This window comes from Pinus tabuliformis, chromosome 4_1 (assembly GCF_031772625.1).
Source record: "Pinus tabuliformis cultivar Carrire ecotype Pingquan chromosome 4_1, CPIR1, whole genome shotgun sequence".
Lineage (NCBI taxonomy): Eukaryota > Viridiplantae > Streptophyta > Pinopsida > Pinales > Pinaceae > Pinus > Pinus tabuliformis.
In genome coordinates, this window is record NC_142303.1 from 508,053,268 (window position 1) to 508,067,496 (window position 14,229).

The 14,229-nt window shown below is 40.8% G+C and overlaps 1 pseudogene; it reads right to left on the minus strand.

The window, feature by feature from the left end:
* Positions 1–7,029: 7,029 nt before the first annotated feature.
* LOC149176776 (lysine histidine transporter 1 pseudogene) lies at positions 7,030–12,054 on the minus strand (annotated as a pseudogene).
* Positions 12,055–14,229: the final 2,175 nt, after the last annotated feature.

The following is a 14,229-nucleotide window of genomic DNA, read 5'->3' on the forward strand; positions in this document are numbered from 1 at the left end:
TGTGTGACAGGGAGTGTTAGTGAGTTCTAGGTGTGGTAAGGAGGGAGTTACAAGATATGTTAGGTAGTGCCAAGGAATGCTAGAGTTCCAGGGAAACATACCAGGGTGTGACAGGTGCCAGGGTGTACTAATGCGTGCTAGCAAGAGTTAGGGAGTGCCATAGAAACATAAGTGAAAACTAGTTCAAAATGCACATAAATGAATAGATAAGAGTGTGTGATAGGGAGTGTTAGTAAGTTCCAAGTGTTCTAAGGAGGGAGTGACAAGGTTATATGCTAGGTAGTTCCAAGGCATGCTAAACTGCCAGGGCATGTCAGGGAGTGCTAGGGTGTGCTATGGAGTGAAAATCATGCCAAGAAATGAAGGGGATGCTAACACGTGCCACACAGTGCTAACGAATTGTTACATGTGCCAGGTGCTACGACATGTGAAGATGTAAACTGTGTTGCTTAGTTGTTTTATGGCCATGGTTGGACGTGACCCTTGACTTGGTAACTTCTTCAGTGGGATGAGTTGAGATTTGACATGAGTAGCCTAAGATGTGTTTTAGGTAGTTCTTAGGTGAACATGGCATAGTCTAGTTGTAGTCGTTATAACATGGTTAAGTTGTTGTAGTCAAGTCAAGACTTGGTTGGGTTCCTAAGTCTCAAAAAAAGTAAGGGTAGTTGTGAGGGCATGACAGCTAAGGAGTGTCGGGGCATGCCAAGGAATGAAAAGGCATCCTAACACATGGCAGATAGTGTCAATGTGTTCTGAGGAGTGTTAGGGAGTGTTAAGGAGTGTTAGAGGACCACAAGGGTTAAGTAAGTCAAAATTCTTAGAAATGATTGAATAAGAGTGTGTGCCAAGGAGTGTCAGTGGATTCCGGGTGTCCCAAGGACGAAGTGTTTTAGGAGAAGTTAAAAATAGGAGTTGCAAAAGGCAAGCCTATGGTTGTGATAAGGCATGGACAAAGTAATTTCAGAGAGAGGGAGACTTTGGGTTGGGCACAATAATTGTTTGCTAATGAATTGGTTGGGTTCCCAAGTTGCAAAAAAGGTAAGGCTATCTATGAGGGCGTGAAAACTAGGGAGTACCAAGGTGTTCTAAGGAATGTATGGCTCCCAAGTCATGGAAAAATGTAATGCTAGTTGTGAGAGCATGACTTCCAAGGTATGTTAGGGAATTCTAGGGCATGCTAACAAGTGTTAGATAGTGCAAAGGCATGTCCAACATGCTAAGCTATGCCAAGTGCTAAGGCATGCGAAGATGTGCAAGGGTGTGACAATGCATGCTAGGGACTGTTAGGGAAATAAATGGAAGAAACATGTTAAACTACAAGGAAATGAACACATAATAGTGTTAATAAGTCATCAATTTACCTTTTCCATGAAGGGCATGAAATGCACACCAACACTAGGTTTCAATAGGTGCCAAGTGCCAAGTGTTAGTGCATTCTAAGTGTTAGATCTTCCTCCATTACTTCTCATCTACTTTCCAATAATTGATCTCAAATAAATTTAATATTAAACCATTCCAAAGCATACCAAGTAATCTCAATGCATGCCAAACATGTTAATTCTTGCCAAGTGCCAACACGTGCAAAGTTCCAATGTGTGTCAGGGAGTGTGATGCATGCTATGAAGTGACAGAACATGTCAAAGACTACTAAGGTGTGCTAGAAAGTGAAAATGCATGCCAAGGAGTGTTAGGGAGTACTAGGACAACACAAGGGATCACTAGGACAAAATGAATGGAAGTGAATGAATATGAGGGTGTTTCAGGGAGTGTCAATTAGTGTTGACTATCATGCCAAGGAGGGAGTGACAAGGTATGCTAAGAAATGGTAAGGCATGTCATGGAATACCAGGGCATGTCAGGAAGTGCTAGAGTGTTCTAGGTAGTTCTGGGGTGTTCTAACATGTGAAAAATAATGCCAAGGCATGCCAAGACATGCCAGGGGCTAAGACACGCTACGATGTGCAAGGTGCCAGAGTATGCCAATATGCATCAAGGAGTTTTAAGGAAACAAAAGGAATAAACAAGCTAAAATTCAAGGAAATGAACACATAAGAGGGTTAATAATTCATAACTTTATCTTTTTAAAAAGGGGCATGCCAGGCACACTAATAATAGGTTCCAATACATTTCAAGAGCCAATGTGTGCTAAGTGATAATTTATGTCAATGCAATATTATGCCAAGATGTTCCAGGGCATGCTAGGGACTACAAGGCATGCCAACGCATGTTAGGGGAGCGCTACAATATGCTAGGTCATGCTAACACATGCTTGGGCATCCTACTCATGGCAAGATGTTCTAGGTACAAAGATGTTCCAAGTGCAAAGATGTTCCAAGACATGCAAAGTTCCAAGGAATGTTAGTGTGTGCCAAAGCATGTTAAGGCATGCCATGAGTGTTGAGGAGTTCTAGGTCTCTCTCATTAATAGAATTGACAGATATTGATTATGTATTAAATAATACAATTCCTACACACACTAGTGGAACTTTAACTAAAGGGAATTTGCTAGATAATAAACCTAATAGAGATGAATCATGTGTTGAATCATACGAAAACTATACTCTTATTACTTGAGGGAAATGATACACACCAATTACTTCTTAACAAATTGACTGACTCTAACCACTGTGGCGTTGGACACATAATGAAAATGACTCCACAACAACGATATTAAATTGTTATCTTTTGACAAAAAATATAGTAACAGGTACATGGCATCATCGAAAACTCATTGGAATGATCAATGATGATAAACGTTTTTTGACCATCACCAAAAGTAACCAAAAAGAGCATTGGTGAGGGTCAATAAAACATTGTCACTAGAAGTGTCACCAAAGAGAGAATTAGTGATGGGCCTTTAACAACCCTCACCAAAAGTGTCACCAAAGAGAGAATTAGTGACGAACCTTTAACAACCCTCACCAAAAGTGTAATTGAAAATGACTTCGCTGACAAACCTTAAAGTACCATCACTATATACACTGACAATGACACTTTTTTAAAGACCTTCACCATATGCGACATTTGTGACAAACCTTAAAGGTCCATCACAGGCATGACCCTCACCAATGACCTTTATTCTTGTAGTGCTTGTTGTCCCATTTGCTTGTTTCACCAAGCACCATTTCCTAGCTATCCCATTTACCATGCTCAAACAAACACCATTGCCTATCTGTCCCATTTACCATGTTGTACTAAGCACCCTTGCCTAGTTGTCCCACTGTTAGTCATTGCTTTCATTGTTGTTTATACTGTGAGTGGTTAGGGCATTTGGTCATGCTGCAACAGCCTTTAACCATCCACCAAAATAGCTCTTAATCTTTGCGGCCTGACTAAGGTAGAGTCCTCCACATACGTGTTGTTGTTCTAGTCACAAACCTATCCCAAAACCTCTCCAAACTATCCCCGTTTTGAAGTGGTTAGGACTTGTAGAAATTTACAGGGTAAGTTCCATAGAAAGAATACCAAAAGGAAACCGCTCACAACCAGATCTCAAATCAATACACCAGTATTTTTGACGTGGTTAAAACCCTCAGAGTGCAAGGAGGGAAATAGTCCACGGCCTGTCCCAACGTGGGTACTACAGGCAATTTATTAATCAAAGAATGAAAATTTACATAAGCTTCTCTCATGCACGGATTACCCGAACAATGACCCTCCATGCGCTTTAAATAGAACTCATGGACCAATCGGGTGTCAAGCCACGGATCAAGTGTCGATAATACCGAGGTGAGAGTGAATCGTCGGATCACTACATGTCGTGACCGTCGGATTGTAAGTTACAAAATGTACAACGGTAAAGAAACACACTTTACCTAACTCTAACCTAACTCTATACTAGACCAAGTTGAACTTAACTATATCCTATGTGTCGAAATATCCTAACATCCCCCCTTAAGAACAACTTGGGATAGGATTGAAGGATTTACAAATATGACACAATAGGAGAAGGAAGGAGGCACTAGAGCCTATCCCCCCTTAGTGACAACTTCCTGAACTCCAAGCATATATCGAAGTTTAGTGAACTTCGCCTATGTGAGAGCCTTTGTGAAGATGTCTGCAACCTGATCATCTGTTAGACAATATTGCACTTCAAGAACATGGTCATGAATGAGCTTTCTGATGAAGTGCATGTGTAGTTCAATGTGTTTGCTGCGCTGATGCTGGACTGGATCTTTGCATAGCTGAATGGCACTTTGATTATCACACCAAAGTGTGGTTGGATGCTGCTGCTCAAAGCCAAACTCTGATAGGATCTGACGAAGCCACAAGGCTTCCTTACTAGCTTCCATGGCACCACGATACTCTGCTTCTGCTGACGAAAGAGAAATGGCGGCCTGTTTCTTACAAGCCCATGTAATAGGTCCTGAACCAAGAGTGAAGACATAACCGGCAGTAGACTTCCGATCATCAGGGTCACCAGCCCAATCAGAATCAGTGAAACCAACTAACAGAGGAGCTGCTTTGGCACTGTAATGAATCCCAAACTGTACTGTACCTCGAACATAATGAAGTATTCTTTTAGCTGCTTTCCAATGACTTTCACGGGGGTTTTGCATAAAACGAGCAACAAGGCCAACAGCAAAGGAAAGATCAGGATGAGTATGTGTTAAATACAACAGTTTTCCGACAAGTTGACGGTATAAGGTAGCATCAACTTCAGGAGAAGTACAAGAGACTGAAAGTTTGACTCCAGACTGAAAGGGAGAAGGGGCTGGCTTATAGTCTTCCATGTGAAAATGACGAAGAATATCACAAGCATACTTGGACTGGGAAAGGGAAATACCCTCCTTGGATTGCAAGACTTGAAGACCGAGAAAGTAGTGTAAGTGTCCTAAGTCTGTCATTTCAAATTTCCTTTTAAGGATAGACTTCACATGGTTTATAAGATTGGGATCACTACCAGTAAGGATAAGATCATCAACATAAAGAACAAGGATGATAAGAGAGTTGCCCACTTTCTTGGTGTAGACAGTATTGTCAGAATGACACCTAGAAAAGCCAGATTCTAGAAGAAAGCTATCCATTTTGGCATACCAAGCCCGAGGAGCTTGCTTGAGACCATAAAGGGATTTCTTAAGTCGACACACAAGGCTGGAGTCTGTTTGTATGAAGCCAACGGGTTGTTCCATATAGATTTCTTCCTGCAAGTCCCCATGCAAGAAGGCAGATTTAACATCCATTTGATGGACTTCCCATTTTAAAGAGGCAGCAAGGGAAAGAACAAGGCGGATAGAGTTCATTTTGGCAACAGGGGCGAAGGTTTCAGTGTAGTCAATGCCTTCAACCTGTGAAAAGCCCTTAGCAACAAGACGAGCTTTATGTTTATCAACTTTGCCATCTGGTCCATACTTAGTTCTGTAAACCCATTTACATCTTACAAGTTTTCGTCCCTTTGGTAGAGGAACAAGATCCCATGTATCATTTGTCATCAATGAATGATATTCTTCATTCATAGCTGCTTCCCAATGTGGATGGCCTGAAGCTTCTGCAAAAGTGTCAGAATCATGATTTACTGGAGCTTGAGCCAGTAAAGAAGAGGCTCTTTCAAACTGAGAACGTGTACGTCGCTGATCTGTAGGATCACCGGCAAGATCACCTGCTGCATCCCGAGTAGCACGGACCCATCTTGGAAGTTGAGGATCCTGAGAAGGTGGGGGAGGATTATCATCCTCGCTTTCATCATCTGAAGAAGAAATTTTTTCAAAAGTAGAAGAGATAGGAAGAGGTGGCACATCCGCCGGACTAGGCTCGCAGGCCGATTTATTTTCATCAAATTTTACATCTCTTCTAATGATAACATTTTTGGACTTAAATGGAATAAGTCTATAACCTTTTACATCTTCAGAATATCCAACAAAAGTACATTTCTCACTCTTAGGTTCTAAAGCTTTATGCTTTTCATCTGGAATATGGGCCCATGCTTCACTTCCAAACACACGAAAGTGACTTACATCTGGTTTAATGGAACTCCAAGCTTCTTCTGGAGTGATATTCTCTAGAACCTTAGTAGGAGTGCGATTGATTATATAATTTGCACAATTAATTGCTTCGGCCCAAAAACTAAGACTGAGTCCTTTAGATTGCAGCATACAATTAGCCATTTCCTTTAAGGTGCGATTTTTCCTTTCAGCTACACCATTTTGTTGTGGAGTGTATGGAACAGTATGTTGCATTTGAATTCCATTTTCGGTGCAAAAGTTGATGAATGTGTTTTTAACATATTCTCCACCATTATCAGTTCTTAGCTTAAGAATTTGATGTCCAGATTGTTTTTCAACAAAGGCTTTGAAGGCCAAAAATGTGTTAAATACTTCGCTCTTGAGTTTTAAGAAGTATACCCAAGTGCGTCTGGAGAAATCATCAATGAAAGTTAAGAAGTACTTGCAGCCAGAGAATGAAGCAACAGGAAGAGGACCACATAAATCACTGTGCACAAGCTGTAAAGGGGCTGAGGCGTGCCAAGAGGCACGTTTGTCAAAACTGTCCCGATGATGTTTTCCGAGTACACATCCGGAACAAACACCATCTCTGCAAGATACCATAGGAAGACCTGTCACCATATTTTCTTTACATAGATGCTGAAGGGAGCGATAGTTTAAGTGACCAAATCGCTCATGCCAAAGCTTGCTCACTTCATCATTATGAGCAACAAATACTGAGGGAAGATGTGATGACCCAAAGTTGTGAAACTTATACAACCTTGTGGAATCATCAGCAAGACCAGTAGCTAGAATCTGTTTAGGATCTTTTAGATCCTTGATTACAACATCATGAGGTGAAAATTCAACAATTTTACCTTCACCTGAATGAGTTATCTGATAGACAGATAGAAGGTTGCAGGATAAGGTTGGAACACATAATACATCATTAAACTGACCATTGTCTAGATGAACAGTTCCAGTCCCTACAACATTAAGAGATCTATCATCACCAACATATATATTTTTGGTGTTACAATCATTTAAAGAAGAAAACATGGCTTGGTTTTTGGCCATGTGATAAGAGGCTCCAGAATCAATGAGCCACTCATGAGAATGAGAAGAAGAAGAAGATACATTTAATGCATAACCAGACTGAGATGATTGACAACGACATGCAGAAAGTGCCATTCCGGAAGTTGAAGTTGAAGTAGGCTCCACATGGATGTTATGTTTCTTCATTGCGGCTTCCAAGGCTTCCATCTTCTTAAAGCATTTAGATTCTAAGTGGCCATCTCGATTACAAAAGTTACAATGTCTATCAGTCTTCTTCCATTTGTTTTTATTGGTCTTATCATTTTGCTGAAATGATCTTTCATTTTGAGGCTGAGATGGTTTAGGACCATTCTTTTGAGGATATGACTTCTTAGGATTCTTTGAATTTGGTTGCTGTTGGGCGGCTAACGCTTTCGTGGAAGAGTTTCCAAGATTAAGAAGACCAAGGTGTAAGAGTTTTTCTTGTTCTCTTATTAAGGAATCACAAAAGGAGTCAAAGGAAGGGGCCTTGTAGTCTTGTCCTTGACAAATGAAAGCTTCCCTTGTAGAATGGAAAGTGGAAACAAATACAGAGTAGGCTGGTCCCAACTTAGTAAGGATGGAATAAATAAGGTTACCATCTTCTTTCTTAACTTTAACACCTTCCAAGAGATATCTAAGGGTCTTGAATTTGGACAAGAAATCTTCAATGCAAGAAAAATTATTAGGATCCAAAGTAAGCAGCTCATTTTCAAGTTGATGGGCTCTAATTTCATTTTTAATCCCAAAAACTTTAGCAAGTTTTTCTAATGCTTCATGAGGAGTCTCAAGTCCTGCAATGTGGAATCTAAGATCAGGAGAAATAGACATCCCTATCAAACCACGTGCTTGATCTTGTCTATTTTCCCATTTTGCCGCCTTGTCTTCATCTTTTGGTTTCTTCTCTTGGTCTGTGGCTATTCTGAAGAGACCTTTACTTCTAAGTAAATCTTCCATGTAGTCTACCCATTGGAAGTAGTTAGTGCTGTCAAGAATGACTTGGCATGGACTTTCCATTTTTAAAAAAAAACTGAAGCTGAAGATGCTGAAAGTAAGTGTTCCAATGGATAGATCTCGAAAAAATAGCGGTTTTAAAAAAAACGGCTCTGAAAAAGGCTTCCGGATGAAGAAATTATGGCTTTTTGAAAAAAAATTGTTGACGTTGCCGGCAAAGTGCGCGAATGTGCGGGAATGAAAAAATCCGCCCCCACAAAATGGAGACTTGAACCCAAGACCTCTACTCTCTTAAAATAGCTTTGAACCAATTGATCTATACAAAAAATTTGAGAGAGAGAGAGAGAGAGAGAGAGAGAGAGAGAGGGGGGGGGGGCCTTGGTTTGCGTGCTTGCCTTGAGAAAGCTCTTTTTCCCTACAAAACACAAAACACAAAACCCAACACGAACATGCAAAGAAAAACGAACCTTGCGGCTCGAAGTTAGCTTTAGCCAAAAAACTAGAAATTTTAAAAAAAAATCTCAAAGTTAGCTTTAGCGGAAAAACTGAATATTTTTCTCAATGTTTCTGATTTTCCGAGATCACACTAAGGTGCAGGGAAAAGAGCATACGCATGAGAAAAATCCTTCCTTTCTGTTTCTGATTTGCCCAGATCGCACAGAGTCGCAGGGCAAAGAGCATACGCAGAAATGAAAGGTATAGATCCGGTTAAAAAAAGGCTAAATAAACTGAGACCGAAATAAGCAGAGAGAAAATAACAGTAAACTGCAAAAAAAAAACTGTATACCTCCTGATCTGAAAAATGACGCAACTAGGGCTACCGGAAACCTTTTCGCGTGAAACGAAAGGGGATCCTCACTGGAACAGATGCTCCGAACGCAACAGAGCAGTCCTCTCAACCCGAAAGCAGTTAGAAACAGTAGATCTAGGAAACGACAGCCGCATGCAGTTCTACCGGCTTCAGATTTGGATCACCAACGGACGCGGCCCTCAAATAGCTCTGATACCATGTAGAAATTTACAGGGTAAGTTCCACAGAAAGAATACCAAAAGGAAACCGCTCACAACCAGATCTCAAATCAATACACCAGTATTTTTGACGTGGTTAAAACCCTCAGAGTGCAAGGAGGGAAACAATCCACGGCCTGTCCCAACGTGGGTACTACAGGCAATTTATTAATCAAAGAATGAAAATTTACATAAGCTTCTCTCATGCATGGATTACCCGAACAATGACCCTCCATGCGCTTTAAATAGAACTCATGGACCAATTGGGTGTCAAGCCACGGATCAAGTGTCGGTAATACCGAGGTGAGAGTGAACCGTCGGATCACTACACATCGTGACCGTCGGATTGTAAGTTACAAAATGTACAACGGTAAAGAAACACACTTTACCTAACTCTAACCTAACTCTATACTAGACCAAGTTGAACTTAACTATATCCTATGTGTCGGAATATCCTAACAGGACTGTGGCCTACCACATTCCCACGTTGTCACCTACTAAGGTAGAGTCCTCCACATACGTGCTGCTATTCTAGGCACAAATTTGGCTCAAAAACTCTCCATGCTATCCCTGTTTTGAAGTGGTTAGGATTGAGGCCTACCACAGTTCCACGTTGTCACCTACAACGCACTTAAAATAGACTTCCCTTACCTTTTCGCTACCCCAAACAGTCCTGTGTTCACCTTCCTTCAACTCAGCCTCCAAGCTCAACTCCTCAACTCTCTAACTATAGCTTAGTTAGCCCTGAAACATGTTAGCACCTAAATCTGCCTCAGGCTGAAGGAAGGCAAAAATTAGGGTAACCACAAACCACGCTCAGTCTAGTAGCTAGCCCTACCAGAGCAAGAGAGGGCTCTCTTCGGGTCTATCTCAATAAAATGATCAACAGAGTCCGAGATGACTTACAATGGGAACTAATTTAAGGCTAGTAGATAGATAAGAAAGGGTATTTTGATAAATGACTGGGTTTTCTGGGCAGCGTGGGATCAAGAACAGCATGAGCAGAGAGATTAAATCCGAGATACAGATTATCTCAAGAGGCAAGATAGGCAATAAATTTAGCATTCAGTTTTGAAATTATATGGAATGGAAAGACTGCTGAGAGGTTGACAAGGGCAATAGATGAATCCTTATCAAATAGAAGAAAACACAGAACATGAATACTTTCCCAAGGCAGAGCAGTAAACTGGATTTTGCCCTTCTCACTTTAAAGTATTCATTTAAAAATGATTATGAAATGAAATGTGAAACATAATGGGCTACATATGAAACGAAGGAAAAGACAGATGCTCAATTCACACCACAAGAATCTCAAAATTTAGAGCTATATCTTTTCATTAAATCCCTGTCAAAAACTGTACAGTGAAGTTTTCCTTCACACCTCTCCCACTGTTTTCCAGAACTCTCCTTACAAATGATCTTTCATACAATAAATAACCTCTGCCATTAGGAAATGGGTCGACCCAAAGTGGGGATTATTTAATCATTATTGCCAAAAATGAACAGCCAACAATCAGTAATTGAAGCAGCGTTACATTTTATTTTTCTCTGGTGACCAATTAAAAAAAATCGGAAAATGTAACGTGGATCCCATAGAATCATGATTGAGGACAAAAATGGGCAAGCGTTCCTATCTCTCTGCCACGGTAGATGTTTCTGAGTTTTGATTTTGGCTTTCGATCCTTTCACCTTCCTGCTACCATTTGAATGGAACCAATTTTTAAATGAAAATAGCCAATAGCCAATTTTTAAATACAATCTGAGCTGCAATTTCCCCCTTTAGACATACACAACACAAATATGAGGTCTAAAAACTAATTCCATGGAGAGTTTTGGGTGACATCGTCTTTTATGAGATATTTCTGATCATCAGATTTGCCAAGAATTGTTGCAAATAGAATCAGGACTGTCGCAAAAGAAATAATGGACAGTGCCAATGACAGTGCTATAGTTGCAGTGCACTTCCCCTCCTCTGTATATTTGAAGGTTGCTACTGATGCTGGGAAGAAAGGAAGTTTTTGGGGCAAGAGCAAATCTTCCAAAGAACCCAAGTAGACTCTCAAAGAAAGGAAATGATAAGCCAATGAAGCAAGTTAGGGCGACATAGGTTGAGCGAGCAACCAAATGAAGTGGAATCCCTGGAGTAAAATGAAGTTCCTTGACCAGCACTGTTTCCATCATATCAAATACTGGCATAGCATGAATCTGATAGCTTCCAATCACATGGACTACAACCATCATATTGGCCATTGCAATAAGCCATGTGGGATTTCCAGTTGTATCGAGAATGTCGTCGACAACAAAATTTCCGAAGGCCCAATAGCCTACTAATGCGACTGGAAAATAACATAGAGCAACTACGATATATGCAACAGTAACTCCTCGACACATAGGGATCTTGGATGGCTCTCCTGGCTTCGAAGGAATAGTAGCTAAGATGACATTATGTCCTGCATAAACAAAGGCAGCGCCTCCCAAGGCATTGAACACATTAAAGACAACATCCTTAGTTGATTTGTTTGGAATACCATAGTCCACATTTGGCAATTGTCTTTCATGAGAAGAGGATGCCCAAGAAATTGTAGAGTAGCTTAGAAACATGACCGCTGGCGGCCAGCGAAATTCCAACCATTGAATTGAAATTAGGCAGTTGTGATAACACAAAATGGATTGAACCAAAAATAACAATGAAGATAGATTGTTTTATACTTTTACAACAGTGAGACTGTTTTATACTTGTACAACAGTGAGACTGTTTTATACTTGTACAACTTAGAGAAACAAGATCATGAAACCGCTTCAGTGATTTCCCCCCAGTAACCATGTAGACTATATCAACACCAATTTCAACTATCCATTGTTGTGGGACAGTAATCCATAAACCAAGTTTTTCACCGAAAGCCTGTTGCCCCAACTCATGATACTGATCAAAACATTTTCCTGGAATCATCTCATGCATCTCAACCATCTACCAAAGTGTATATAGGGTAATTACCCATGATAGGACAAGCACTACACCACCCGGGCCCCATCCTAAGCTTGCCATCGCAGAGGGCAAACCGAGTACTCCAGCACCCACCATGGCAGAGACATTGCAGAATGTTTAGTACCACCACTTGGCATGACGAGATGTTGTAATTGGTAGCCAGTCATTGTTAGATACTCCCTTTGGTGCCATTTGCATGGTCCTATTCGGTGAAAGAACCGTCATCCACTGTGTTCTCGGACACCATGGCCGATCTTAAAAGAAATCTTCATCTGCAAGGGGATTTCAAATTTCTACCAAAAGTTATACAGCAATCGATCCAAAGTATTGTTCAAACCAAATACTGAAGGCCTCATCATCATCCCTGAAGACACTCACCCACAACCTCTCAGGAGGTAGCTTGAACATGCTCCTTAGTTGCAAGCTCCCAGGCCCATTTAATAGCCTCTTGCTTTGAAGTAGTCTCCAAAACTAAAGTTACCAAGCATTTCAAAAAATGTGTGGTGTCTGTCGGTCCGGCCCACATTCTCCACATCATTAGTTCTAATTCATTTTTTTAGCAGTAGTAGCACGAGGCACTTGACTAGGTGCATGACCAAGAAAAACGGGCTTGAACTGAAGCATTCCAGCAATTGTAAGTAGAACTGTTGGGATCATCAGGCACAAGAGAAGAGTCGGGAAGAATTTTATGATTACGAGATGCATAAAACTCAAGAAATCTACGGCGAATTGCATCCCCACTCACAGAAGGATCTGCACTTAATGCCTTTTCACTTGGTTCATCCTTCATTGTTTCTGTCAGTGTTGAACTATTTCTGACTGATAGATTCACTTTCTGTGGCATGTTTAAATCGCAGCTTCTATATTTCATATGCTGTTGGGAAATTTAAAAAAAAGCTTCCCTGCTGTGAACCCACACTGAACTTGCTACCAAGCCACCAAGTGAGTGAGCAATGAATGAAATCTTTTTAACTCCAGGGTTACAAGTTATTGCTTCCAGTACCGAATGGTCCGTGCGTTTCAATGGCCTTATCAGCTCTTTTCCTTTGCTTCCAATCATAAAAATATATTCCTACAATCCCAACAGTCAATACGGCTATTGTGATGGCTATGTCGGCGATGGCACCTATTTTCCATGCGCGCACACCCAGTGCGCCGTGTGGGCCATGTGCGCCGTGCCCACTAAAAAATAACACTGAGGCAGGAGGCCCAGTGTGCCGTGCCTGCTCCCAATGCGCCGCACAGACTCATAAACACAGTCTTAGTCTGAAAAATCACCAGTTTTGCCTTCTCTCCATGAAACTTGGATTTTCCTTGATTTCTTAGATGCAAATGAGATTGATAAACATAGACTGGCTACACCGCCTTTCTCTTGGTCCAATTTCGGATCTGAGGCATGCTACACTCTTTTTCAACACACTGTTGATTGTAATTATTTTTCTCCTTCAAGAAATTTCCTTGTTAAAGGGATACAATTTCACTTGTAGCCCACTCGGCTCTATTAATCCCTCCACACCTTCAATTGTGGTTCCTCGGAATTGATTAGCTTTGCGATCTCCTCGATCTGTGTAGAGGTATTCCATAGGTAAAGAAAGGGGCAGTGCACAGTTACCAGAGTAGAAGCAGCCAAGCTCCGATTTTTTAGAATTTTATTGTACATAAGTTCCGAATTCAGTGAATGAATCAGTAATTCCAAAAAGCAACAGGGGTTTGAGTTTGTGGCTGGGGTCTGCCCAAGCAGCGCTAGCATCCTACCCTATTCGGTAGTGCTTGTGTTTTTTCCGTAGCCATCTATATATATTTTTTTTTTCGTGCAATTGTTTGACAACATGAAAAATATGATACCAAAAGCAACACCTAGAAGCTTGGAGCATTCTTTCTGTCAAAATGGATGAATGGAATTCATGGAGCCCTTATAATTTTCCACATAGCAATGTCTTCTCATGATTGTGCAAATCTCATTTCACAATCATGAAATATATACTTAAAATTGTCTTAATCCAAGGTGCACTGCTCTAATGTGCTAACTGAGATTTGATTTTTCAGTAAAACTTTGCAAACAGTTGTTCAAGTGGCACTTTGTTCTCTCACCACAGGTTTGGTTTACATGAATGCGCATGTACCTTTCGATCTGTTTCCTCATTTGTTGACTACCACAAACTTCACAACAAACATGGCCGTAATTCTATTACATACGTTCTCTCAAAGTCTTTACATTTGTAAAGTGCTTCAAACAGCCAAGCTCAGCAAACAACACTGTCTTGATTTGCTTGGAGTTTCCTTCCT